The 27431-nt window shown below is 38.7% G+C and overlaps 2 long non-coding RNA genes and 1 pseudogene across 2 annotated transcripts; all 3 read left to right on the top strand.

Annotated features, from left to right (window-relative positions):
• LOC101432570 (cytochrome P450 2C19-like) overlaps nt 1–27431 on the top strand; it is a 256387-nt pseudogene that overhangs the window by 122110 nt on the left and 106846 nt on the right.
• On the top strand, nt 156–4580 carry LOC131278721 (uncharacterized). The gene is made up of 2 exons (XR_009186130.2): nt 156–2437; nt 3640–4580. It is a non-coding gene; the product is annotated as an uncharacterized lncRNA (long non-coding RNA).
• LOC131278723 (uncharacterized) lies at nt 14293–16048 on the top strand. Its single transcript, XR_009186132.1, has 2 exons — nt 14293–14385; nt 15903–16048. It is a non-coding gene; the product is annotated as an uncharacterized lncRNA (long non-coding RNA).

Genomic DNA, 27431 nt, shown 5'->3' with positions numbered 1-27431 from the left:
GCGGTGAGTCCGACCAGCCACCCTATTATGGGGGCAGCGGCTTGGCCTGCCGCGGCTGCTCCCCCGCCAGGCCAGCAAACCACACTTCAGCCTGAGGGGTGACCGCACGCCTACCCAAGAAGGGAATCCTCTACAGGTAGCTGGGATCTCCGTGTATATTTCACAGACGAATCCTCTCTGTTACCTTCCCTCCAAATCGATGTCCAGACACCTCCGGACCAGCAAAAATCCCGAAACAATCCGGTCCCAAAGAGTCTCCAACGCCGCCCAGCCGATTCCCTGCAGAAGACTCTAACAGGGATGTTCACTCAGCCGCCATCTTGCCCCCACCACCTGCTGTTATTTGTTAAGAGTGTGTTCCTATTGGAAGCCTACCAAGCACATCCTACTGTTCCCCTCCCTTAGGTGTGCTGCACTGGTCTAATTAATTGCCAGACTCCACCTTCTATATTAAAGTACTCCATCTTCTCCCAGGCCAATTTTCTATGTCCCAGGGTGTTTAGGTAAATAGTGCTCTCTCAGCAGATTCACCTATCCTCTCTTCCTAGCAACTCCTCAAGAAAGGAGGACCAGACAGTTGAACCTGCACTCCTCAGATCCCTCTGTACTCCTCACCAGAACTGTCCCACTCTTGGTATTTGTCTGAGAATGGCAAGCTATGGGAAGGCCAGAGTTTGGGAAGTGCTGGATTCAGGGAATGCAGGCTTGGGGGAATGTGGGCTCAGGGAACATGGGTTCAGGATTTGCAGGTTATGGGGAACACAGGATTTGGGCAACATGACATTCAGGGAACGCAGGTTCAGGGTTCATGTGTTTGAGGATCAAGAGGTTCAGGAACACTGTCGTGCAACTGGCAGTGTTCATGGAATGCTGTGGCTAGTAGCCCTAGGGGAAGGGTTTTGCCTTATCACAGCTTCTGGCTCAAGTGCCAGAACCCTGCAGTTTTACCTTGAGCAAGCACTCCTTTTGTCATACTCTCTCCAGATGTCCAGAAACCTCCTACTTTGTCCATTCCCAAATAGCTCACTGGGGCAGAATTCTGTCCCTAGTCGACTGGTTTTTTGCAGCAGAGATGACAAAGGTACATTCACTTGGACACCATGTTACCCCGCCTCCTCCTAAAATTTCCCCTTTTAACCACATTCACATGTATAATTCAGTGCTATTAATTACATTCATCATGTTAGACTCTCATTGCCACCATTCATTATAAAAACTTTACAATCAACCTAAATAGAATCTCTGTACAATTTAATCATTAACCCCTTATTCCTTAACATGACCCTGTCCCCTAGGAAACTATAGTCTATTCTTCTTTTTTTTAAATTTATTTTATTTTATATATTAATAAATAAATTGGTTTTATTTTATTGATTCTTTTATCTTGAGATTCCTTTGCTTTTTGCAAGTTTGTCTTCTTCAGAACATTGACTTTTTGAAGACTCCAGTCAACTGATATATAACATGTTTCTTATGCTGATTTTGTATCATATATTTCATGAGATTAGCTTCCAGTGATGTGCTTTGAGCAAGAACACTAAACAAGTGATGCCTACAGCAGGAAGGTGGGAGTACATAGTATCAGATTATCCCATTATTGGTGATGCTACATTACTCACTTCCTAAGGAGTATCTGCCAGGTTCCCCCACTGCACATTTGATGTTTTTCACATGTAATTAATAACAATCTGTGGTAGGTACTTTAATACAGTGTGAATAACCTGTTATCAAATCATATACCCAACAGATTTACCACTAATCAATGACCTTGCCTGAATTGTTAGTCCTTATCTGAGTTATTGCAAAATGATATTTCTAATTTTTCTACCCCTACTTAGCTTGTATTCATCTGCAAAGAAAGCTCTTCCAAATTCTTTAAATTAAGAAAGCAAATTGCATTATTAACATTCAACACTTTTTACTGGTCTTGTTGTTATCCCAGAAAAAGCCATTTTTAATTAGATGGGACTGTATTTTTAAAGTTCTATGAACAGATATCAGATACTTCTGACTTTTCAGGAACCAGCAGAAACTTCTATTTTAAACTTAATTCACATATGAGATGTGTAAAACTGAAGTGATGAAATAGAGCAGGTGCTGCTTGGTCCAGCTTGGTTATACATAGAGTAGAGAATTCAGAAGGTTTGGCACTCAACTACTCAAGTACTCAGTATCTCAAATGCATTTGAGGTTATTTTAGCAAGATCAGTGCCACTTGCCTTAAACTGATCCCTGCTTATTACATGGTTTGTCTTCCTGTAAATGTCATTTCCTTTCTTTAGACCTGGGTTTCCTTCATCTATACATCAACAAAGTTAGACTAAGTGATTTCCTACAATTCCCCCAGCACCATAAATTGTTTTAAATTCAGTTTATGAATCTCTCCATTCTAGGGCACAACCATCATTGACTTTAAGAAGAGTGGCTTTCTCAGCAGGTAAAAGAAACTGGTGTACTTCAAGGGACAATATAATTATTGGGGATCAGTTGGAGCTTTCACATTGTTCACCCTGGGGTTGGTAGAACTACTTTTTGTGCATGGTCATGACAGCACCAGTCATGCCCAGTTATGTTCTCACTGCAGGCCATGTCCACATTTTTGGGTGAGATTAGTGGGACTTTAGGGGAGCTGACCCAATTCTGCCAAACGATGAATCTAGAGTACAGGTTGGTTGAATTTTGCCTCCAGACTGAGTTACAAAACAGCTCCCCCTAGAAGAGGAAACTCACCTAGATGCCTAAACCCTGAAAAAGGTATCACAAATGCAACAGCTTTTTCCTGTGTATTTTCTGTCAGTGCCTCTCACCCCTTTGATGAGCTTGCAGATGTAAGTATGCATGAAAATAGAATAGGCTTTCAAGGAGCTCACACTTCACTTAGGGAAGGAGATGAGTGGACAGATCATTTTAATCAAATATGACCAGTTCTCTGAGAGAAGAAAACAAAGGCTTCACTAAGGGCCAAGAGGGAAAGTTGCCTGCTACTTGCTCACACATGTCCAACAATGAAGTATAAAATGGAATAAGCACACTGGAATAAAAGAAATGATACTTCAGTGGTTTCAAGGGGCAGGGAGCAAGGAAAGAAAAGAGGTCAAGGCATGATGACAAAAGTAATAGACACAAGGAAAGGAGCAGAATATTTGCTTTAGATGGAAACATTCAGAACTGCTTGCCAAGTAACTGTGAGGTCAAGGAACCCTTGGGATTTGTCAGGATACCATCATAGATTGCAGAGCACCTTGCTATTCCTTTATTCATGACACTTCATATTGGATAGTGGGTCTCCACTCCTGCAGAATATTCTGAATTTCTGGATATAGAATTGTGTTAAGTTTTTCTATGGTTTTTGGTGCTTGCTTTGGATCTGGCAATGTGGAACCAAGACGATAAGGACTGCCTTCAAGGAATGCACATTTTATAAGGATAGATATGTAAACAGAGATATTAGGTGGACAGCAAAGGTGGACAGCAAATGTCTCCATCCTGCTGTCCACTTATCTATCCAACCATCCTTCCAGATATCATGTCTTCAATTCACCTATCAAGAAAATCATTCATCAAACAGTTACTGAGTGTTCTGTAGTAGTTTAGAAACAGTTTTTAAGAATTATCTGTCCCTGTGTTTATGATTTCCAGGAAAACGAATTTGTGTGGGTGAGGGACTGGCCTGCATGGAGCTGTTTTTATTCCTGACAACCATTTTGCAGAAATTTACCCTGAAGTCTCTGGTTGACCCAAAGGACATCGACACTACTCCAGCTGAGATTGGGTTTGCCTCTGTCCCACCCTCGTACAACTTTGCTTCATTCCTGCTTGAAGAAGGGGCAAGCCATCTGCCTGCTGCTGTGCCATCACCTACAGGTGCCCTCCTCTGGGGCATCATTCACCTCCCTCCTTTTATGGCGAATAACTTCTCTGACCTCCCCTGTCTACATCTCCCATGCCCTGAAGATCCAAGGGGAATCCCACCACCATTAAGGACTGTGTCCTGCATTTCACTGCACAAGTTTATCTGCTATTCTCCATGGTCTGTAATATCATATAGCTTACCACATGCCTTAATAATTTATCTAATATTGAGTTATTTCTCTATCACTGTGAAACATAGGGGGAAAAATAGAGTGAGTCAATTCACAGGCATCCAGTGTTCTGTGTGTTCTAAAAAAATGTGTTATTTTTGCTGGGGCTGTTCAGAATGTTTCTTCATTTGTACATAATAAAGTAAGAAATGAAAGAGAAAAAGAAAACACAGACAAAGAGGACATGCTCGTCCTATTAATGGGGGCACCAGGAGTGGATAGAAGATAATTGGTCTGACAAGATCTCATGGAAAAATGCTGCAGAGGGTCACTGGAGATTTGGGTTTGAAGGTGATAAAAAGTGTGTCAAGGAGCAGTTCCTGCCTGTGGGGACATATTGAGAAGATCAGCCATGGGGAGAAATGAGCATTGAGCTATGAGAGTTCATATACCCACTTTGGTGTTACTATCAACGCTAAAGGAAGATTTGAACTATTTTAAATACTTCCTGTTTATTTACTTAGATTAAAGTATTGTTATATGTTTCCACACTGCTAATCATGTGTTTTGGATGTTAGTCTTCTTTCCCCAACAAGAGAATAATATCTCTTCAAGGTATCACCAGTCTTTATACTCTTTCTGTTTTCATCACTTTGTTATAGGCAGAACGTAAGTGTAGTGGTAATTGGATGCTTTGGGATGAAAATCATTAGCATCGTGTTATTTCCAAAATATAGATATTCAAACATTTAAAAAAATTTGAACCATTATCATCTTTTTCCTTCTCCTACTTAAAGTATTTTTACAGAAAAAAATTATGTGGAAAATACAGCTTTCCCATATACCGCCCTCCCTCATTATTAACATATTGCATTACTATGGCACTTTTGTTACAATTGATGAAAGAATAGTATCACTGTACTATTAACTGTTATCCATAGTTTATTTTAAGGTGTATTTCCCTATATACCACCCTATTATTAACACCTTCCATTTTTGAAGTTACCTTTGTTATAATTCATGAAAGAATGTTTTCATAATTGTCCTATTAACTATAGTCCATCATTTAAAATAGGGTTCCTTATGTTGTACATTCCTAGGCTTTCTCTTTTAGCTTTTATTCTAATAACATTTATAGGACCTAAAATACCACCTTTTAACTACATTCACATGTATAATTCACATATGTAATTCACTGCTGTTAATTACACTCAGAATGTTGTGCTATGATCCACCATCCATTTCCAAACTTTACATGTGGACATGTGGGGGAATGTGGTAGAAGAGAGCATTGCTGAAGCTTCCAGTAAGAAGGAGAACTTGAATGTGAGGCCCAGGTCAGTCTCACTGTACAAACAGGTCAGGCTGTGTGATCTGGAGGCTAGTCCAGAACCCCAAACCCTTCAGACCTCAGCAGCTATCACAGTCGTACTCGTATCTATACCACTACACATTCACTATCAGCTTTGTCAGTGTTTGTAGTAGGTCCTAGTGATTAGAGACCATCTGAGAGTCGCTAAGCCTTAGGTTCCCTGTCTGTATTTGATGCAACACTAGCAACTGCTTTTCAGTGTTTCTGGGAGAGCAGCAGTGTGTTTAGAGGGTAACACTAGTACCTGGTACTTGGCAGGTACTCTCGAGTGAACATTCCTGTTGTGGAAAATGAATGGGCCAAACAACCAGTGGTTCCCAGAAATGAAGTAGCATCATGAGGAATGAGACTTTCTGTATCTATGTGACAATCCAGTGAGAATAGCAAAGGGTCAGAGATGGATGGGAATACATGTGGATGTAGCTGGGGGACACAGGATTAAACTGCATCTCCCCTATACACTATATCTAGGCCTGTTACTGCACCTTTACAGAACACACATGAGCAGATTCTGGTAGAAAGCATCTTCTGCAGGATTGTTGGATTCCCTCTTCAAACCTGCCTGAGATGTACATGCTCTCTTCTAGTTCCTGTCACCTTCATGTCCATCATTCCCCCTGATCCAGTTGTTTCTGCCCTAAGGGCAGAGCAGTCCATCTTCCTCAGGATCATGCCTCTGGCAGGTCATCCTCTTTCACTGTCTGGACTTCCCAGTGGTCCTAGGACCTGGAACATGGTCACAAGAGTTGCCAGGGTGACTGAGAAGCTTAGTGCATGGTGGACATGAGCAGGTGGTATTACTGGGACCAGTACCTACTTATCCTGTCAGGAACTCTGTCTAGGAGGAGTGTGGCTGACACAGTGTCAAGTCCTCCCTCACTGACCCTCTGCATCATGGAAGAACATGGTGAAGGTGCACTGCTGGAGAGGTCAAAGGGAGGTTTTGGGGATAGAAGTCCCTCAAAAAAGACATGTTCTAGTCCTAACTCTCAGTCCTATGGATGTGAACTCCTTTGTAAATAGGATCCTTGAATATGTTATCAGTTAAGGTGAGTCCAAATGAGTAAGGGTGGGCCATAATCCATGATGGCTGGAGTTTTTATAGGGAGAGAACTGAGCAGGAGTAGAAGGGAATGAGAGGAGGTGCAGAGACAGATCACCATGCACCACAGACAGAGCTGCCTCTACAAACCAAGGGACAGCAGGACTGTAGGCCAGTCCCCACCAGAACACCACAGACGCCAGGAGAAAGCATGGTCTGCCAGTGAGTGATTTGGGGTTCCTGATATCCAAAACTGTGAGATAAGGTCCTGTTGTTTAGCCAGCCCTTTCTGGGGTATTTCTATGAAATATCACAGAAATACCTGGAAACTATGCAGGCGGGGAAAGGGCATATGCCTGGGCTTCATCCCCAGCTCAGCCATTGCTCTTGTTGGCTTTGCTCTCCTGACACTTGCTTCTGGCATTTTGAAAAGAGACTGTCCTCTTAATATGGAAATTCAAAGAGGTGTTGCTTCTCAAATAGCCAGCAGAAGGCAACAGAAAGCAGGTGTGGAAACAACAACAACAACAACAACAAACCTGTTTTTTCTTGTCCCTATCACAGAAATGGAGCTTGGAAAACTAGATCTACATACTCAAAGGCATGAAGGGGGACCCTCACCTCATACCATATACAAAAATATATATAAATGGGTCAATGACCTAAATATAAGAACGAGAATTATAAAACATCTCAGAGAAAACATACCAGAGCATCTTCAAGAACTGTGTTAGGCAATAATTTCTTTTATTTTATGTCAAAAGCATGAACAACAAAAGAAAAAATACATCTGTGGGACCATCAAAATTTAAAACATTTGTGCTTCAAAGGACTTCATTATGGATACAGAAAATGTCCTACAGAACGGGAGAAAGTATTTCAAAGCCACATATCCAATAAGGGTTTCAATAATTACATATGTGTGCATGTTTGTTTGTGTTAGTATCTGCTACAATTCAAGATCACAAAGAAAAATGACCTAATTTTAAAATAAGGAGAAGACTTGCAAAACATTTCTCCAAAGAAGATATAAATGTGGCCAATAATCACATGAAAAGATGCTCACCATCATTAGCCGTAGGAGAATGTAAATCAAAACCACAATGAAAACCATTAAACACTCACTAAAATGTCTACTATTTATAAACAGAGAGTAAAAAGCATTGGAGAGGATGTCTAGAAATAGGAAGACTGGTTTGTTGTTGGAGAAGATATGAAATGTACAGCCACTCTGTAAAGTGATTTGGCAATTCCTCAGCAAGTTAAGCATAGTATGACCATATGACTCATCAATGCGACTGCTAGGTATACAACCAAAGACTTGAAAGCTGAGAATTAAAAGATGTTTGCACACCGATGTTTCTCAGGTAGCTAAATATAGAACTGTTGAATGATCTGGCAATCCCTCGACTTGCAATATATCTAGAAGAACTGAAAACAGTGATGTGAACAGACCTTTGCACACCAATGTTCATAGTGGCATAATTCACAATTGCCAAAAGGTGGAAACAACCCAAGTGTCCATCAACTAATGAAATGGATAAACAAATGTGGTGTATACTTACAGTGGAATACTATCCTGCTACTAGAAGAAATGAAATTGGGACATATAATGATAGCATGGATGAACCTTAAGGACATTATGCTGAGAGAAATAAGCCTACACCTGGACTTTTTTTTTTGTCTTATTTATTTTTTTACTGCTACATTAAAAAAAATATGAGGTCCCATATACTCCCCAACTCCCTTTCCCCACTCCTCCCCCTATAACAACCCTAAGGTATAGGTTACTAGAAGATATGATGTAGACTGAGGAGGGATACTATGCTTAACATATGTAGAATTTTTAGTTCTCTTGACTGTAAACATGAAAATGGATAGAGTTGATGATAACACATTTTAGTGAGTATATCTAAGACAGGTTTATAAATGGAATTGTGGCTGAAAGGTTTAGGGATGTAAGTGTCAATTGCAAGTAAGCTAGAGAATAATCTAGGGACTGAATAACATAGGGAACCTGGGAGTGGATTAGGATTGTGTTTAATAGTACAAATATAAGAATGTTCTTCTATGAACTAGAACACATGTATATCATTATTATAAGGTGGTAAGAATATGGAGATGCATGGGAAAAATAATTATTGCAACTTATTGACTATAGTTAATAGCAATATTGTAATATTATTGCATCAATATCAAAGAAGGTATCTTGTTAATAGGGGGATATGGAAAAAATATACCAACTGTATGCCACAGACTCCTACAGTTTGTATATTTTTAGTGATAAGGTCTGAAGATGTTTTCTTTTAATCTGCAACAAATGTTCCACAACAATGTAGAATGTAATATGCTGATGTAGGGATGTTATATGGGGAATCCTGCACATTGTGTATGATTGCTCTATAAGTTCACAACTTCTCTAATAAATGTATATTCTTAAACAGTTATGCTTATTATAAAAAGAAGAAAGAGGTAAAATAAAGGCTTAACTGAACACCTTGAGGAACTAGAGAAAGAACAGCAAACTAATCCCCTAATCCCAAAGAAGAGAAGAAATAACCAAGATTAAAACAGGAAAAAATAAAATTGAGAATGTTAAAAAAAAAAAAAAAGACAACAAAAGAAAACCTGGTTGTTTGAGAAGATTAATAAAATTTACAAACTCTTAGCTAGACTAACAAAGATAAAAAGAGAGACAATGCAAATAAAATCAGAATCAAGAGAGGGAACATCACCCTGACCCTGCAGGAAAGAAAAAGGATCATATGAGAAAACTATGAACAACTGTATGCCGACAAATAAGACAACTGAGGTGAAATGGGCAAATTCCTAGTAACCCATGAACAGCTTACAATGATAATAGAAGGAATGTAAGACCTCATGAGATCAATCACAAGTAAAGAGATTGGATCAATCATCAAAAACATCCTAACAAAAAATATCACAGGACCAGACTGCTTCACAGGTGAATTTGATTAATCATTCCTAAAATAACTAATGCCAATCCTACTCAAACTCTTCCAAAAAAAATGGAAGAGGAGGGAACATTGCCTAACTCATTCTGTGAGGCCAACATCAACTTAATACCAAACAATGTTAGATAAAGATGCCACAAGAAAAGAAAATTCTAGACCAAACTCTCTAATGAATTTATATGCAAAAATCCTAAGCAAAATAATTGCAAATTGAATCCAGCAAAACATTAAACAAATTATACACAATGACAATATGCATGTTTTGGAAATGTGATCCAACACAAGAAAATCAATTGATAAAATTCACCACATTAACAAATCAAAGGGAGAAAATGACCAGACCATCTCTATTGACACAGAAAAGACATTTGACAAAATCCAGCACCTTTTCTTGATAAAAATAATACTATGAAAGATAGGAATTGAAGGAAACAATTTCCCAAGGGCCACAGCAGACACAAGGCCTGCGTCCTCATGGGAAGAAACGCCTTGGCTCTGGAGATGTCTGGCTCCTAGCGTGGTTTACTGTTTCCTTAAAGATATCTTACTGGTTCAGGGATGCCTATCTCACTCAGAATCTCCCCTGTCTGAAAGATCCCTAGTCATGTCTCAGTCACCTAAAATGGAGAATTCAAATTCGACCCACCCAAAAACCGTGACTCTGGGCTGTCTCCTTCATAACCTTAAAACTCTATAACTCGGATGGAGACATCAGACATATAAGGCTCATTTTCTGTTTGACCTCTGTGTGGCTGCAACACAAATTGGACAATGAGTGTCAATGGCTGGAAAACAGCACTTTCAATTTCCAAGTTCTCCAAGACTTAGGTAACTGTATCCAGTGCATTGGCAGATGGTCAGAGATCCCTTATGTTCAGGCATTCCTTTTCCTTCTTTCCCTCCCTCTGCCAATCCTGTTCTTCCTACCAAATTCTTCTTTTACACCAGAAACCTTCTCAGAACTCTTCCCCCTCATCACTTTCACCCCTTCTGAAATTTTGATCTCTCAAATCATGCCCCCCGGGTACCTCCTCTATATAATCCTCCAGCGTTATATGGAAATACACCCTCCATCCCTTCTTTCTTCCCTCGTCACTGATGCCTTCTACCCCTTCCATTCTCCTCTCCTCATAGGTGCTTACAGAGACTACTTCCCCTTCCTTCTGCACCACAGCCCTCCACCTCCATCAGCACACAGGCTTCTAACTCCACACAGATGCCAGCTCCTCTCTTACCCCTCCGGGAGCTGAAAGAACAGTCAGAGTACACGTTCCTTTCTCACTCTCAGATTTAAGGCAGACAAAGAACCAATTAGGATCTTTCTTTGAAAATCTCTACATTATTTTTTCTACCTATCCCTGAAAAAAAGAGAAAATATTTGGTTCACAACCCAAACCCTTGCAAATACCTTAAATAAAAAAAATGCTGCCAAAAGCCCTGTCAGAGCCATGGCAGTCCCCTAGAAAAATCCTAGTTGTATACTCTCCACCCTTCAGAGTTCCCAACAGACACTCTACTCCAGCCAAGTACAAAAATCCACCAGGGCCATGCTTCAGAGGCAAAAAGCCTGGGCACTGGACCAAGCAGTGCCCAAGCCCACAACCTCCTCCAAGACTGTGACTGCTGTGCAAGCAAGAAATTCACTGAAAGTCCAATGGTCCCCAGGCCTCTCGAGGCAAAAGAGCATCAGTTACCCAGTCCGACCCAACTCCTGGCTTCAATCTCCCAGACCTTCTGGAACCAGCAACAGATGATTAAAGGTATGCAGAAACAATGCAGGGCCCCATATCCATCTCTAAAGCAGAACCTCAGGTAATTCTGATGGTAGCAGATAAGCCAATTTCCTTTCTTATTACAAAACCCACTTACTCTGCCCTTCCCAAACTCCCTAAACCCTTAATTCACTGCTCAATCTCAATACTCAAGGTCAATAGAATAGTTTCACAATCCCTCTTTTACTGTACCACTAAGAAGTCATCTGTTCACCTGCTCATTCCCATATCTACTCCCCCTTTTTCCACCAAACTTTGTCAATAGTGAAATCTAAAATACTGAAGTTCCTATCACTGCTGCCCATCACAAACCAGTAACAGTTCGAATCAAAAATCCTACCCATATCCCATGGAAACCCTAATATCCTGTCTCTCTTGATACCCTGCAATGTAACAATCCTGCAATTACTCACCTCTTACAAATAAACCTTTAGCCTACTCCTGAATTTTAAGTCTAAGTGTATCCTAAAAAAGTAATAATCCAACATATGTATATTAAAATTTTTTCTATCTAAACTGCTAAGTTAAAGCTTAACAGCATTTATACTGCTCAAATATTCCTTACTGGTTTCTAATTACTAATAAAAATATTTTCAAGAACAAGCTTGCATATTACAGACAACATTGGTCCCAGAAAAATCTTAGAAATCTTTAACATAAAATAAAAAAAAATAATAAAAAATTTAAAATAGCCATATCAAAAGAGTAAATATCATAAGTCAAATTTGTGAGCTTTACATTTCTTTCTTTTTTTTTTTCCTAAAGATTTATTTATTTATTTAATTCCCCCCCTCCCCTGGTTGTCTGTTCTCTGTCTATTTGCTGCGTCTTGTTTCTTTGTCCGTTTCTGTTGTTGTCAGCGGCACGGGAAGTGTGGGTGGCACCATTCCTGGGCAGGCTGCACTTTCTTTTGCGCTAGGCCACTCTCCTTACAGGGCGCACTCCTTGCACAAGGGGCTCCCCTACACGGGGGACACCCCTGCGTGGTAGGGCACTCCTTGCGCGCATCAGCACTGCGCATGGGCCAGCCCCACACAGGTCAAGGAGGCCCGGGGTTTGAACCGTGAACCTCCCATGTGGTAGACGGACGCCCTAACCACTGGGCCAAGTCCGTTTCCCATACATTTCTGTTAGTGTTTATAATAAAATCATTATTCTAACAAGTTTGTTTAATATTGACGGTAATTGTATGCTATAAGAAATTTGCTTTAAAACAATTTCCAAAGTTGTTTTGGTAAGTTACATATGGAATGTTTATAGAATGTGTTATTTTTTTGTATTAAGAAAAAAGAAATTAAATTTGTCCTAAGATAAAAAGGCTTATTGTTAAGAGAGAATAAAATGCAGAACAAACCCTGAACAAATACAGAACATGCGAAAGATGTGCGGTAAAGGAATTTTTGTGCCTAAAGTTGAAAAAGATTAATGGGTCTGTTTATAAATTTTAAAAGCTATAGTATCAAATAATACCCTGATGCAAAGTTAAAATTTTGTTCTTTCACTGTTAAAGAAACAAGATTTTAAAATCATTGGTCTTTTTTAGCAAAAGTTTACAAAGAGTTTTTCTCCTGACTAATCAGTGTACAACAAAGTCTCATCAAAATAGCTTCTTGTCCTTTAACCACATCATCTCCTTGGCTGTTTAAGAAAAACAAGTCTTATCACTTTTAAAGAAACATAAAGTTCAAACCTGCTTTCTCAAAATCAAATCCTGAAAAGTATCTTTTATTTCAAATTATTGCAAAAGATTTGTTCTTTCACTTTTAAAAGTGACGTACTAAAATAGTTGTGTTCATTTAATATGTTAAAATTTCAATGAAAGTGTTAAAAAAAAGTGCTAGAAAGTTGAAAGCAATTCTTTAACCCCTGTTAATTAAAGTTGTATGAGTAAAAGTTCATATGAATACTTAAAAGGGATATAAAATTTCTGAAAATTTAACAGTGTTCTGGCATAATATTAGATAAAAATATAATGTTGTTTAACATGGTTTTAATTATTATAAAAAAAAATAGTGTGAAAATAGAAAAAAAGTAGTATGTATCACAAAAACAACCTCTTGCGGGGGTAGGGGGAAGCAAATGCTTTAACTCTTACTTGTCTGATTTACACTGAAAACTGCCACGGAATGATATAAAACAATAAGATATCATAAATTAAAGTGACGCAACTGCTGTATGCAGCAACCCTAAATATTGTTAGTTTATTACAAAAATTAATATCTATTTATGTCACTATTATTTTGTTTTCAACTATGCTAAAGCTTTCTCTAGTATTTCATTGGACAAATCAAGACAGCCTGCATTCACCTTCATGTGAAAAAGCCAACAGTATATTTTGCAGTGCCTTCCCAAAGTTGTGTCCATAACTGAATTATCTATCCTGGCCTGATAACAAAATTCTGACTGTGAAAAACCTGTAGCTAAAACCCTATTTCATTATATTGATCATATTGTGTTAACCAGTGATTCTTTTTACAGAATTGGGAAAAGTATCTGAGACAACAGTATCTTATCTTAAAAACCTGAAATGAGCAAACAATTAGGGCAATCTATTAAGTCCAAGCTGCTCTGTCAAATTCTATAATGTTATTTAGCTGGAAAAACCAAAACTATTATCTTCTGCTGTAATTGATAAAGTAGAATGTTTTCTCAAATTAATAAGAGTTTGTAATATTGTTAAAATACTAAAAACCCTTCATCTCTCATTTAGCTTAAATATTAAAACCATTGTATGTGTTAACCTAGAAAAGTTGTTAATAGAAATGAGAACCTCCAGCAGATTGCTTAAAAAAAACCCAAAAGAGCAGAGAAGGCATTGACACAAGCTTAAGCAGTAAATGAGTAAACTCTAGTTTACCTTGTAAATTAAATCTAGGCAGCACCAACATTAGCTTTAAGTAAAGTTTGCAGCAGAGGCAACATTCTAAATAAATACCCTTTGGGTTGTAATCACAATTGTAAAAGGGACCAAATTACAGTATAGCTCCTTAATTAAATAAAATTTTAAAAAACACAACTTTTTGCAGCATACCACACACATTTGTAAGTAAAAGGCTTAAATCATTAATGTCTGGTCACTCTAAGGACTGCCATCTCTTTGCAGATAGATAAAACAAGGCAAGAACAATGACCTGTCATGAAACAACCTCTGTGAAGAAGAAATCTATGGAAAGACATCTGAAATGCCTGCCAGCAGGAACAGGTAACTGTCTATCATATCCCTGCCAACTCCTCTAACATCCCTCTCGAGACTGTTAAAGCAAGTACCCTAACGAAAATCCAGAGCCAGTCCATTGAAAGCCAAAAAACAGCAGAGAAAAACACACACAAGGAAAACAAACTTCATGACTACTGAAAGCTTTAGCAGCACTTCCAGCTGCCTGTTGCTTGCCAAGAGCTCATGGACATCATCTACGAATATTCATCATAATTTGTTATTGCCTATGCCTCAAACTATATGAACAGAAAAAATAACATCATTTGGGCCAAGCTGTGCAGACTTACTGGATGGGAATCATAAGTCTGTGAAAACCCAAACCTTGTTATGAAATCACAGTTACTAATCTGAAGTTTCCTATTTCCGCTAAAACTACTATGTCTATATAAACTGTTGTTATACCTAAACTAATTTTAATGTCATTCAAACCTCACAGCACATGGCCCGTCAAATAAGTTATATTAATAATTGAGCTACTGACAGTATATCTGATGGGTTTTCCTCACTATCTTAGCCCTGAATCTCATAGTCACTTCCCATATTCACCCCACTAATAACCCTCCTTTTATTATCAACAGAACCATACATTCTCCAAACTATAAAGCAGTTCATTCAAACAGTGTGAAACATCTTCAGGAATCACATGAACAACCTCCTACTAATGCATGAAGTTCAATACCAGCTGTTAACCCCTAAAACACAATCACAATAATTCAATGAAACCCACTCCACCCCTCAACAGCAGAAAGGAGCCTGAAATGATAACTTTGAGAATCCAACACAGCTATCCACATTCCTCTTATTATTCTGCACCTTTAAAATCAATCTTTTTACCCATTATAACACTGTTACTGATAGTATTGCTGCTTTTCTTTTTAGCCACTGTCTCTTATAGCTCCTCTCCTGATTCATATACCAAATCAAACAATCAACCATCCAGAAATACATGAATGGCATCTTTCTGATACGAGGCAATCAGTATCAGCCCCTGGACAGACTGGAAGGGAAATTTCTTCACCCCTTGACAACAGGAAGTAGCCAGAATGAGCCAATGCCCTAAATCCCCTTATGCTCCCATCATGCTCAGTACCGTATACCCCAATAATGAGGTCTCCCAACATACGTATATATAGACAGAGTTAGGAATGTTAGAGGTTCTCCCACACTATGTTTGCAATAATTAACAAACTGTGACTCAGTTCCCCCTAACATGCACTGAGGAAAGACAAGCTCCCCATAAGCCTATGTATATGAAAGCATGGCACTTCCCCAAAGATTGAACAAAGAAACCATGTGAAAACAGGAGTAAAGAGTGATAGAGACCTTCACTCTCTGTAGATCAAAACAATACTGGTTCCTCCAGCATTCCAAGAAAATGTAACTCCCTAACCCACTACCCTCTAGCCATACAAGGGAAAATTTTTACCTCTAGGGCTTCCTATTGGTTCCTGCACCTCACCTGGTCCCTCAACCCCCTCCCTCTCTGTCATTTCCTTGCCTAGGAATGTACTGTATAAACTCAGATCCTCGCTTTCCAGAAACAGGCTGAAGTCTCTCTTCAGACCCCACCATGCCGGAAGGGAGGCTGAATTTTATTCTTCAGACCTCTTCCATTGGGAGAGCTTTCAAATAAACTTTCTGCCTACAATCAGTGTCCATGTGTCCCAGTGAGCACCCTCCTTTTCTCCAACAACATGTGTTCATCAATTGCAACAAATGTACCTCATTAATGAAAGACGGTATTAATGGGTAAAAGTGGATAAGGCAGAAAATGTGGCATAAATTGGAATCTCCCTGTATTTTTAGCATAATATTTATGTAACCTAAAGCACCTTTCAAAATAATATTTTATTTAAAAAATGGCATCCATGGGGGGGGGGGGGAGGAATCAACTCCAACAGCATAATTTGTAGAAAGGAAAAGTCAATTATCTAATTTACTTGGAATGCTAAGGGGCCCTGAATTGTCAAAAGCATCTTGAAAAAGAAAGCAAAGTCAGAGGATGCATACTACCTGACTTTAAAGCATACATTAAAGTTCAAAGTTACAGTGGTGAAAACAGCATGGTGTTAGCACTAGGATAGACATAATCAACACAGGAATGGAATTGAAAGTTCAGAAACAGACCCTCACATCTACAGCTAACTGATATTTGACAAGACTGCCAAGTCCACCCAAATGGGAAAGAATAGTCTCTTCAACTGCCACGGTTTGCTCGGTCGGTAGAGGTGGGGTCTGGCTGCGGACAAGGGGTCGGTCCAGCTCAGGACGAGGGGTCCGTCCCGCTTGGGACGAGGGATCGGTCCCGCTTGGGACGAGGGGTCGGTCCGGCAGCAGACGAGGGGTCGGTCTCACAGGGGTTGCGCGGTTCGGCTGATGGGGTCGCCCGGCGAAGCCGGCGACGAAGGGGTCGCCCGGAGAAGCAGGCGACAAACTGGGGACAAGGGAGGCCAGGCCCTTGTCGGGGGCTCTCAGGACTGGAGGGCGCACGGCAGAAGAACTACCGCGGAGACGAGGTAAACACACAAGTCCACTTTATTGAGGGAGAGGCAACAGTTTTATAGGGGCTGGGGAAGGCTGATTGGTCGAAGCCACACCCTGTTCTGATTGGTTGCCGGTGAAAGGTCAGTGGGCGGTACTGGACGGGGGAGGGGTGGTGGTTAGGGATTGGCTGTCGCTGTTGCTGGGGGAAGGGGCAGGGTTTAGGGATTGGTGGCTGCTGTTGCTGGGGTGGAGGGCAGACTTGAGTTTCCCGCCCACGCCTGGCTGTTGCTGCTGTCGGGGGAGGGGAAAAGGGCAGACTGGAATTTTCTGCCCTGCGCAGGGAGAAAAAAGAAGGGTGCCGCCCCACAAGGCATCGTGTGGCGCCATCTGGGAGGAGGGGTGGCCGTGGAAGCATGGCTGCCGAGAAGGGGAGACCCGAGGGCACTCTGCGCCCATGCCGAGCTCCCTTCAGGGGTGGCGGTGAGTCCGACCAGCCACCCTATTATGGGGGCAGCGGCTTGGCCTACCGCGGCTGCTCCCCCGCCAGGCCAGCAAACCACACTTCAGCCCGAGGGTTGACCGCATTCAACAAAATGGTGCTGGGAGAACTGAGGATACATATTTAAAAAAAGAACCCTATCTCATATCCTATACAAAAATTAGCTGATGATTTATCAAAAACTTAAATGTAAGAGCCACAATCATAAAACTCCTAGAAGAAAATGTCAGGAAGCATTTTCACAATTTGTGGTAGGCGACAGTTTCATGGTTCACTTTTCACTTAAACCATGCATAACAAAAGAAACATTAGATACACGAGACCTCCTCACAATTAAAAACTCTTGTGCTTCAAAGGAGTTTGTCAAGAAATTGAAAGGACAGCCTCTGAAAGGGAAAAAATTATCTGGAAATTATATATCCTATAAGCGTTTAATATCCAGCATATATAATGAAATCCTACAACTCAACAATAAAAAAACAAACAACCCAATTGAAAATGGGCAAAAAACTGGAATAAACATTTCTCCAAAAAGGATATGCAAAAATGGCTAGAAAGCCCATGAAAAGAGTCTCAACAAAGCCAGCTATTAGGAAAATGCAAATCAAAACCACAATGAGGTAGCATTTTGCACCTATTAGACAGGTCACTATTAAAAAAAGCCACAAAAACAGAAAACCTAAAGTGTTGGAGAGGAAATGGAGAAATTGAATACTTATTCACTGCGGGTGCGAATGTAAAATGTTGCAGCTGATGTAGAAGACACTTCAGAAGATCCTCATTAGGGTAATTACAGAATTGCCATAAGATCCAGCAATCCTGCTATGAGGTAAATACCCAGAAGAACATGAGCAGATGTGTGCTCACCAATGTTCACAGCATAATTATTCACAATTGGCAAAAGACAGAAACAAGCCAACTCTCCATCAAAAGAGGAATGGATAAACAAATTGTAAGTACATATGATGGAATATTATTCAGTTAAGAAGAAATGATGTGCTGATGAAAGTGACAGCATGGATAAGCATCAATTACTATGTAGAGTATTGTAAGCCAGACACAAAAGGACAAATATTGTATGATTTAAAAAATATGAACTAATTATAATAAGCGAACTCATAGTGGTAGACTCTAGCAGATAGGTTACTGGGAGATATTATAAGGTAAAAATAGGGAGCTGATGCTTAATCTGTCACAATATATACTTAGTTTGATTGTAAAGACTTGGTAATGGACAGAGGTGATGGAAGTACAATATTGTGAGTTAATTAACAGAGCTGACTTAGGAAATATTGGGTCATATATGTTATTTGAAGGTAAGCTAGAAGTTAAAATGGAATTGTATTACAGTGAACCCTGTTGTGGCTGAGGATTGTGGTTAGTAATGCAAATATAAAAGCGTTCTTTAAGGAACCTTAACAAAACTATATCGCTAATATAAGGCACTAATAATAGGATGATATAAGGGGGAAACACCCCTAAAGCAAATATAAACTAGTTAACAGTAATATTTTAACATTTTTGCCTCAGATGTAAAGAAGGTACCTCACCAATGGTAAGTGCCAACAATAGGCAGTATATGGGAATGTCGTATTTTTTAGTGTTAGAAAAATGTTATATGTCACAGAAACAACCAAAATTCCTTATCAGTTATACTGTTTTACTATGAAACTTCTCTGAAAGTACATGCAGCAGATGCAGGCAAAAGCTTCATCTTCAGTAAATAAAGATAGAAAGAAAGAAAAAGTTTTATACGAGAAGCAACTGTATAAATTGTGTTCTACCTGTCGATGAACATAATGCTGGTATGAAGATAAAGGTGGAACATAGTAGGTGTCTAAACAGACAGGGTTTTTTGAACATCTTGACTGTTCTTTACATGCTTCCTTGGGAAAGTAATGTGTCTTTTTGGCCAAAGATATGTTTCCTGGATAGACAGAGGCCCTCATAATTTTCTTTTTTTTTTCAGAAAGGAAAAAGTTAACGTTTTAAAAAATTTCTGCCAACATTATTGTTTATGTGGAATATAGAATCTACCAAAGTAATACTAGCAGAAATAAGTAAGTTAAGTAAGGTTACAGGTATTAGGTCATTCTAAAGAAATAAACCCCAGAAATAGGTATACACATTACAGTCAAATGATTTTCAGTAAAAAGGGAAAGACTTGTCTTTTCAGTAGCTCATACTGAAACATTGAATATCCATATATGGAAAATGATCTTTGACCTACATCTCATATCATATATAAAAATTAATTCAGCTTACAACACTTATCTATAATGCATCTAGAAGTAAGCATGTAGGAATTTGGGATAGGCAAGGACTTCGTAGGACACAAAAATACTAATCTTAGAAGAAAAAAAAATTGATAAATTGAAATTCATCAAATTTAAAACTTCTAATCATTGAAATACACTGTTAAGAAAGAAAAGAATTGCCACAATCTTATAGAAAATATTTGCAGTATATATATATATATATATATATACATATATATATATATATACACATATATATATGATAAAAGACTCATATACAGAATAGAATACTGGAGAAGTGTTACCACCCAGTACTACAACAACAACAACAACAACAAACTCTTAAAAAATGAGCAAAAATCCTGAAAACCTACTTCAGAAAAGAAGATATAAGAATGGACAATAAGCAATATCAATAGTTATCAAGAAGATGTAAATTAAAACCCCACTGAGATACTGTTTTATAACTACTAGAATGCCTATGATTAAAAGATTGTCATTAGAAAGTGACACATGAGGCTGTGTAACAGCAAGAAGTCCCCTGCTATATTTGACAGGAGAAGAAATTGTAAATTTTCTGGAATACTGTGTTATTTTCTTAATCAGCTATAAAACATATACTTATTCTATGACAAGAATATGCACTCTTCAGTATTTACCCAGAAAAAAATGGAAAAAAAATCCTCAAAAACCTTGAGCAAGAATTTTTGTAGCAGTTTCATTACTGATTGCCAACAAACAAACAAACAAAAACCAAAAACCAGAAACAGGCCAAACACCCATCAACAAGTCAAATGTATAAACATATGTGCAATCAGCAATGGAAGACTGCTCAGTAATGAAAAGGAATGAATTATTTATACAGGCAAAAAAATGAATGGAGTTTTTTAAAAAGTTGAGCAAAAGAAGTCAGGCAAAAAGAACACCTTCGGTATGATTACATTTACTGAAGTTCTAGAACAGATGGGAGAAATCGATATAATGGTTATCTTAGCATGGGTCTGGGGTATATTTAACTGGAAAGGGGAAGAAGGGAACTTTCTGCTTTAATGGTATTAGCACTTTTTAAAAATCTTTTTATTATTTATTATCTTCTTTAAAAAAGATACATAGATCACACATAATGTTACATTAAAAATGTAAGAGGTTCCCATGTACCCCATTTCCCACCTCTTCACTCCTCCCACATCAACAACTTCTTTCATTAGTGTGGTAAATTCATTGCATTTGATGAATACATTTTGGAACACTTTTACACAGCATGGATTATAGTTTATGTTGTAGTTTACACTCTCTCCCAGTCCATTCAGTGGTATATTGCAGGATATATAATGCCTTGCAACTGTCCTTACAATATCATTCAGGACAACTCCAAGTCCCAAAAGTGACCTCTTATCACACCTCTTTATCCCTCTCCCTGCCTTCAGCAACTCCCATTGCCACTGTCTCCACATCAATGATATAATTTCTTCCATTGCTAGAGTCATAATAATTCTACAGTAGAATACCAGTAAATCCACTCTAATCCATGTTTTATTCCTGCATCCTGAGGACCCTGGAATCGTGATAACCACTCCACCTCCAAATTGAGAGGAGGCTTAGAACCCACATAGCTGATGGATGGGATTCTCCTGCTTGCAGTAGGAGATTCTCTCAGTTCCTTGGTGGGGTGGTTCACTATCCTCCCCTCCTTGTTAGCTCACTTAGGTGAGTCCAAAGAACTGGAGAGTAGGTGTTGCAATTCTGATGAGACTCAGGCCCAGATGGCACATGGACAGTCCAGAGATTCAAGTCTCCTGGGCATACACCAACCCCAGCACAAACCACAGGTTCAGTAAAAGTGACAGAAGAGGCATGGGCAGACAACTCACGTCTGAGTCCAACTCCATAACACTCAGAAAGCATAAATTCCCGCTGCTAAGGCACTGAATTCCAGAGCTATCTGCCATGGCTCTAGGACCTGGGTGTCTCTGCAGCCCGTGGGAGCACCACTACCTTGGGTTGTATCTATTTTGGCTGTCTCTGAGTTCCTGCTGAAACATGTGTAAACGTGACCCCTCTGGTGACCTCCTGACTCACTTTGAAGTCTCTTAGGCATATAAACTCATTTACCTTTACCATTTCCCCTGCCAGAATTGAACTCCTCCCTGATCCAAAACTTCTTAAAAAATGGAGTCTAATATATTGTCAAATTCAGTTAATAGGGAAATGAAATCATAATGATAGGTTTAAAGATTAGAAATAAAATGCATAAAAATTTAGGGGAACTAAAATAAAATAAAAATAAATTGGTGTATTAAAAAATGAAAAATATCACAAATTTTTTTTTGGGCATCTTGTGTTTCATCACTGCAGTAGGTGTTGCCCTGTATGTACAGTGGCAAGGCAATCTCTTCCATTTCTTCCTCAGTCGTCTTACATCTTTTATTTTTATTTTTATTATGTCTTCAAAAATGTTTTAGGTCACAGTAAAGTAACATATAGAATATAGGGGACTCCATATACTCAACATCCTCCCGCATTTCCTCCTTCCCCAGCAATGATCTTTTTACATGTGAATGTTACATTTGCTACATCCACTAACTGATGTAGTGGATGTACATCATTTGCTAACTTATGTACAAATATTGAAACATAGCTACCAACCATGGTTACATAATGGCTTACATTATGGTTTATATTTTTGACAGTACCCTTTTATAAATTCTTGGTTACATTATGGTTTACATTATGGTTTACATTTTAGACTAAAAACATTTATAAATTTTTGGTGAAATTTAACATGACTTGTATCCATCATTGAATGATCATGTAGAATACTTCCATTGCCCCCAGTTACCCCCTCTCCCATCTATTCTATTCCTGTCTCTTCCTCCCCTCAGGGCTCACAGTGATAGCCAAGCATCACTGCTTGAAGGACAAGATTCACAGATACTTGCATAAGTGCTGAGGGCTTGACACACTAGTCTGTCCTTCCCCCTTGAAAGGCACCCATACTCTCAAGAGACACATTCCCCTCTGTTTAAGAACATCAGACCTCCCAGGATATGGGTACAACACCTTCCCACTTATCCTATGGGTCTCCCCCCACTGATATAACACACTATGATAAGAGGAGCACTCACACATTCCCTAGAAGCCTGCCCAAGGTGCACCCTATGCTAGATGCCCCCATCAAACACCTTAAACCTGTAACCGTTTCTTATTGTATTTTCTAAAGAATTTTCTCAACTTTATATTTTCAACCACCTACCTGACACTCCCCTGTGTTCACCTGTTCTCCTCCATCCCTCCCCCCAGTTCCATTGATCATCTGACCCATCCTCTCAATCCTAGCGCCCCTCAAGCCTGCAAAGCCTAACCCAATAGTATCCTTATACTCTTGTCTTATCCCTTCACTGCACAATTACTTACCTCCACTGTATAATAGATTTCACCCATGTGGGCATTAGCTCATAGCCTTCTTCTCACCCTCTAGATCCTGTAAACCTGTCTTCCAGTCTCTAGCTCTCTGAGAAAGCTTCCTTTGTTTAATTCATATCAGAGAGGTCATGTAGTATTTCTCCTTCAGTGGCTGGTAGGGTTCACTCAACATAAGGTCCTCAAGATTGCTCCATATTATCCAGTATGCTAGTACTGTTTTTCTTCTTACAGCTGAGTAGTATTCCATTGTATGTATAGACCACATTTTGTTTACCCATGGGCATTTGGGTTGATTTGAACTTTTGTCAATAGTGAAAAATACCACCATGAATATTGGTGTGCATATATCATTTCGTGTCCTTGTTTTCAGTCCAGCTGGGTATATACCCAGCAGTGAAATTGCTGGGTCATATGGCAAATCTATAGCTAGTTCTTTGATGAACTGCCAAACTGTCCACCACAATGGCTAGATCCTTCTACATACTCACCAGCAGTGGATGAGAGTTCCCTTTCCTCAATACCCTCTCCCACACTTGCAGTCCTCCGGGTTTTAATAGCCACCTGTCTAATGGGTGTAAGATGGTATCTCATTGTAGTTTTGATTTGCATTTCCCTTATACCTAGTGCTATTGAGCATCTTTTCATGTGCTTTTTAGTCATTTGTATTTCTTCTTTGGAGAACATCTATTTACATCTCTTGTCCATTTTTTAATTGGGTTGTTTGTCTTTTTATTTTTGAGGTATAGGATTTCTTCATATATTCTGGATATTAGGCTCCTATCAGATATATGTTTACCAAATATTTTCTCCTATTGGGTAGGCTGTCTTTTCACTTTCTTGATAAACTCCTTTGAGGTTCAAAAGTTTTTAATTTTGAGAAGGTCCCATTTATTTATTTTTTCCTTTGGTGCTCATGAAGTCATCTCCTATTACAAGTTCCTATAGATGCTTCCCTCCATTGTCTTCCAAGGTCTTTATGGTCTCGGCTCTTATATTTAGATCTTCAATCCATCTTGAGTTGATTTTTGTATAAGATGTGAGATGGTATTCCTCTCTCATTCTTTTGCAAATACATATCCAATTCTATAAGCACATTTTGTTGAAGAGGTCATTCTCTCCCAGCTGAGTGGGTTTGGTGTCCTTGTCAAATATCAGATGACTGTATCTGCAACGATCTATATCAGAGCTCTCAGTTCTGTTCCATTGTTCATTATGTCTATCCTTGTACCAAATACCATGCCATTTTGGTCACTATAGTTTGTAGTATGTTTTAAAGTCAGTTAATGTGATTCCTCTGATTTCATTTTTCTTTTTCAGTATGTCGTATTAGTCAGCCAAGGGGTGTTGATCCAAAATACAAGAAATTGATTGGTTTTTATAAAAGTATTTATTTGGGGCAGGAGCTTACAGATACCAGGCCATAAAGCATAAATTACTTCCCTCACCAAAGTCTATTTTCATGTGTTGCAGCAAGTTGACTGCCAACATCTGCAAGGGTTCAGGTTTCCTGGGTTCCTTCCTTCCTGGGTCTTGCTTCTTTTTCCTTTGTAAGATACTTCCCAGGGCTCTAGCTTAAGGCTTCAGTATCAAACTTCAGCATCAAAACCCTTAACTCTGTCCTTTGCCATGCCTTTTATCTGTGAGTTCCTGCCCACCGAAGTGTGTGAACTCAATGCCCTACTGACACAGGAGGTTTATATAATTACTTAATCAAGTAAACCTATGAATCCAATATGAACAGAGTATTCTTCCATTTATTTAAGTTTTCTTTGATTTCCTTTCAGTGTTGTGTAGATTTCTGTGTATAAATCTTTTATATCTTTAGTTAAATTTATTCCTAGGTATTAGATTTTTTAATTTATCACAGTAAATGATATTTTTTCTCTATTTCTTCCTCAGATTGCTCATTATTAGTGTACAGAAATACTACTGACTTTTGCACATTGATCTTATAAACTACGGCTTTACTGAACTCATCTGAAAGTTCTATAAGTTTTGTTAAAGATTTCTGAGGGCTTTCTACGTATAGGATCATTTCGTCTGCAAACAGTAAAATTTTTAATTCCTCCTTTCCAATTTGTATGCCTTTTAAAACTGTTTCTTGCCTCAGTGCTCAAGAAAGTATTTATAGCCCAATGTTAAATAGGAGGGGTGATAGTGGGCATCCTTGTCTTGTTCCTGGTCTTAGAGGGAAGACTTTTAGGATTTCATCATTGTATATGATGTTAGCCATGGGTTTTTCATATGTACCCTTGATCTTGCTCAGAAGCTTTCCTTCTATCCTATCTTTTGCAGTGTTTTCATCAGGAAAGGATGCTGTATTTTGTCAATTGCTTTTTCTGCATCTATAGATATGATGAGGTGAGTTTTTTCTTTAATCTGTTTATATGGTGTATTACACTGATTGATTTTCTTATGTTGAACCATCCTTGCACACCAGGGATGAAACCCACTTGGTCATGGTGTATAGTTTATTTAATGTGTTGTTGAATACAATTAGCAAGTATTTTATTGAGGATTTTAGCATCTAGGCTCATTAGAGAGTTTGGTCTGTAATTTTCCTTTCTTGTTTTGTCTTTGTTTGGCTTTGGTATTAGGATCACATTGACATCATAAAATGAGTTAAGCAATGTTCCTTCTATTTCAGTTTTTTAAAGAGTTTAAGCAAGATTGGTGTTAGTTCTTTCTGGAATGTTTGGTAGGATTCACGTGAGGTTGTCTGGCCCTGGGCTATTCTTAGTTGTGATATTTTAGAGACTGATTCTGTTTCTTGTGATTGCTTTGTTGAGATCATCAATTTCTTCTTTTGTCAATGGAGGTGCTTATGTGTTTCTAGGAATCTGTCCATTTCCTCTAAATTTTCTTTGTTGGCATATAGATTTTCAAAGTATCCTTTTATGATCCACTATTTCTGTCAGTTCTGTGGTGATACCCCATCATATTTCTTATTTTGTGTATTTCATTTTCTTTCTTTTTTCTTTGCTAGTAGCTAAAGGCCTGTCGATTTTATTGATCTTCCCAAAGAACCAGTGCTTTGTTTTGTTTATTTTTTCCAGCACTTTCTTATTTTTCTATTTCATTTAGTTCTGCTCTAATCTTTGTTATTTCTTTCTTTCATCTTCCTTTGCAGTTATCAATATTGGACAGAACATCTTGACAGAGAATCCATAAAGAAATAAAGTCTTTGAATAATATATTAGAGTATCTGGTCTAATAGACATATACAGAACACCACACCCCAATACAGCAAGGTATTCTTTCCTCTCAAGTGCACATGGATCATTCTCCAAAGTAGACCACATGCTAGGCCACTGAGAAAATCTCAATGAATTCAGAAAGTTTGAAAGCATACAAAATTATTTCTCTGACCACAATGGAATGAAGCTGGAAGTCTGCAAGAAACAGAGAACTAGATAAGGCACAAAGATACGGAAGTTAAGCAATATCATCTTAGACAAACAGAGGATCAAGAGGAAATCTCAGAAAAAATCAGTAACTACCTTGAAATGACTGAAAATAACAACACAACATTTCAAAACTTATGGTCTGCAGCAAGAGCTGTAATGAGAGGGAAAGTCATAGGTATAAATTTTCATGTTAGAAAAGAAGAAAGCACTAAAATAGAAACCCTAACCACTCACTTGGGGGAGTTGCTTTAAAAATACTAAACTCCCCCTCCTGGGAGTCCTGCTACTTCATCAAATAAGATGGCCAAAAGTTCTAGAGCATATAAGCCGTGCTCCATAAAAGAAAACAGGTTAATAAAGCAAGCCCTCAATTTTAATGCTTCTATCTATGAACCTTATTACTGTAATAATTAAATGAAGCATAATTACAATTAATGCCTAACAGTTACCTTCTGAAAACGTCCTTGTTGCTCAAGTGTGACCTCTCTCTAAGCCAATCTCTGCAAATAAACCCACTTCCTTGCCCTCGACATGGGGGTTGGGATTCCTGGCATTGAGGGATTATTACCAAGCATTAATCAGTGATGTACTGAAGAAAAACCTGTATCAAAATGGGAAAATATTAAATAAAATAGAGTTATTATGACTAAGAGATTTCACAGTGGGTCAGGAGATAATCCCAGAAGTTTGTGCAGGTCTCAGCCATATTTCACTCACTGCCGCAGTAAATAAAGCCTCAAACAAAAGTGCTCCTATGGCCCTAGCGATGTCCAGACACTATGGGCAAGCCACACAGACACATAAAATCAACACCTCATTAGCAAGCTCTCTATCTGGAAATATATGAAAAGCTATTTTCCAAAAAAAAACATAGTTATATGCATTTATAGCTCCCTAATCTTGATTCTTCTACTTATTTTACTTGAATCCATAATTTTCAATTTCCTTGTTAAGCATATT

Source organism: Dasypus novemcinctus, chromosome 6, assembly GCF_030445035.2.
Source record: "Dasypus novemcinctus isolate mDasNov1 chromosome 6, mDasNov1.1.hap2, whole genome shotgun sequence".
Taxonomy (NCBI): Eukaryota; Metazoa; Chordata; class Mammalia; order Cingulata; family Dasypodidae; genus Dasypus; species Dasypus novemcinctus.
Note: the sequence above shows the minus strand (reverse complement) of the source record. Positions and strands in the feature narration are given on the sequence as shown.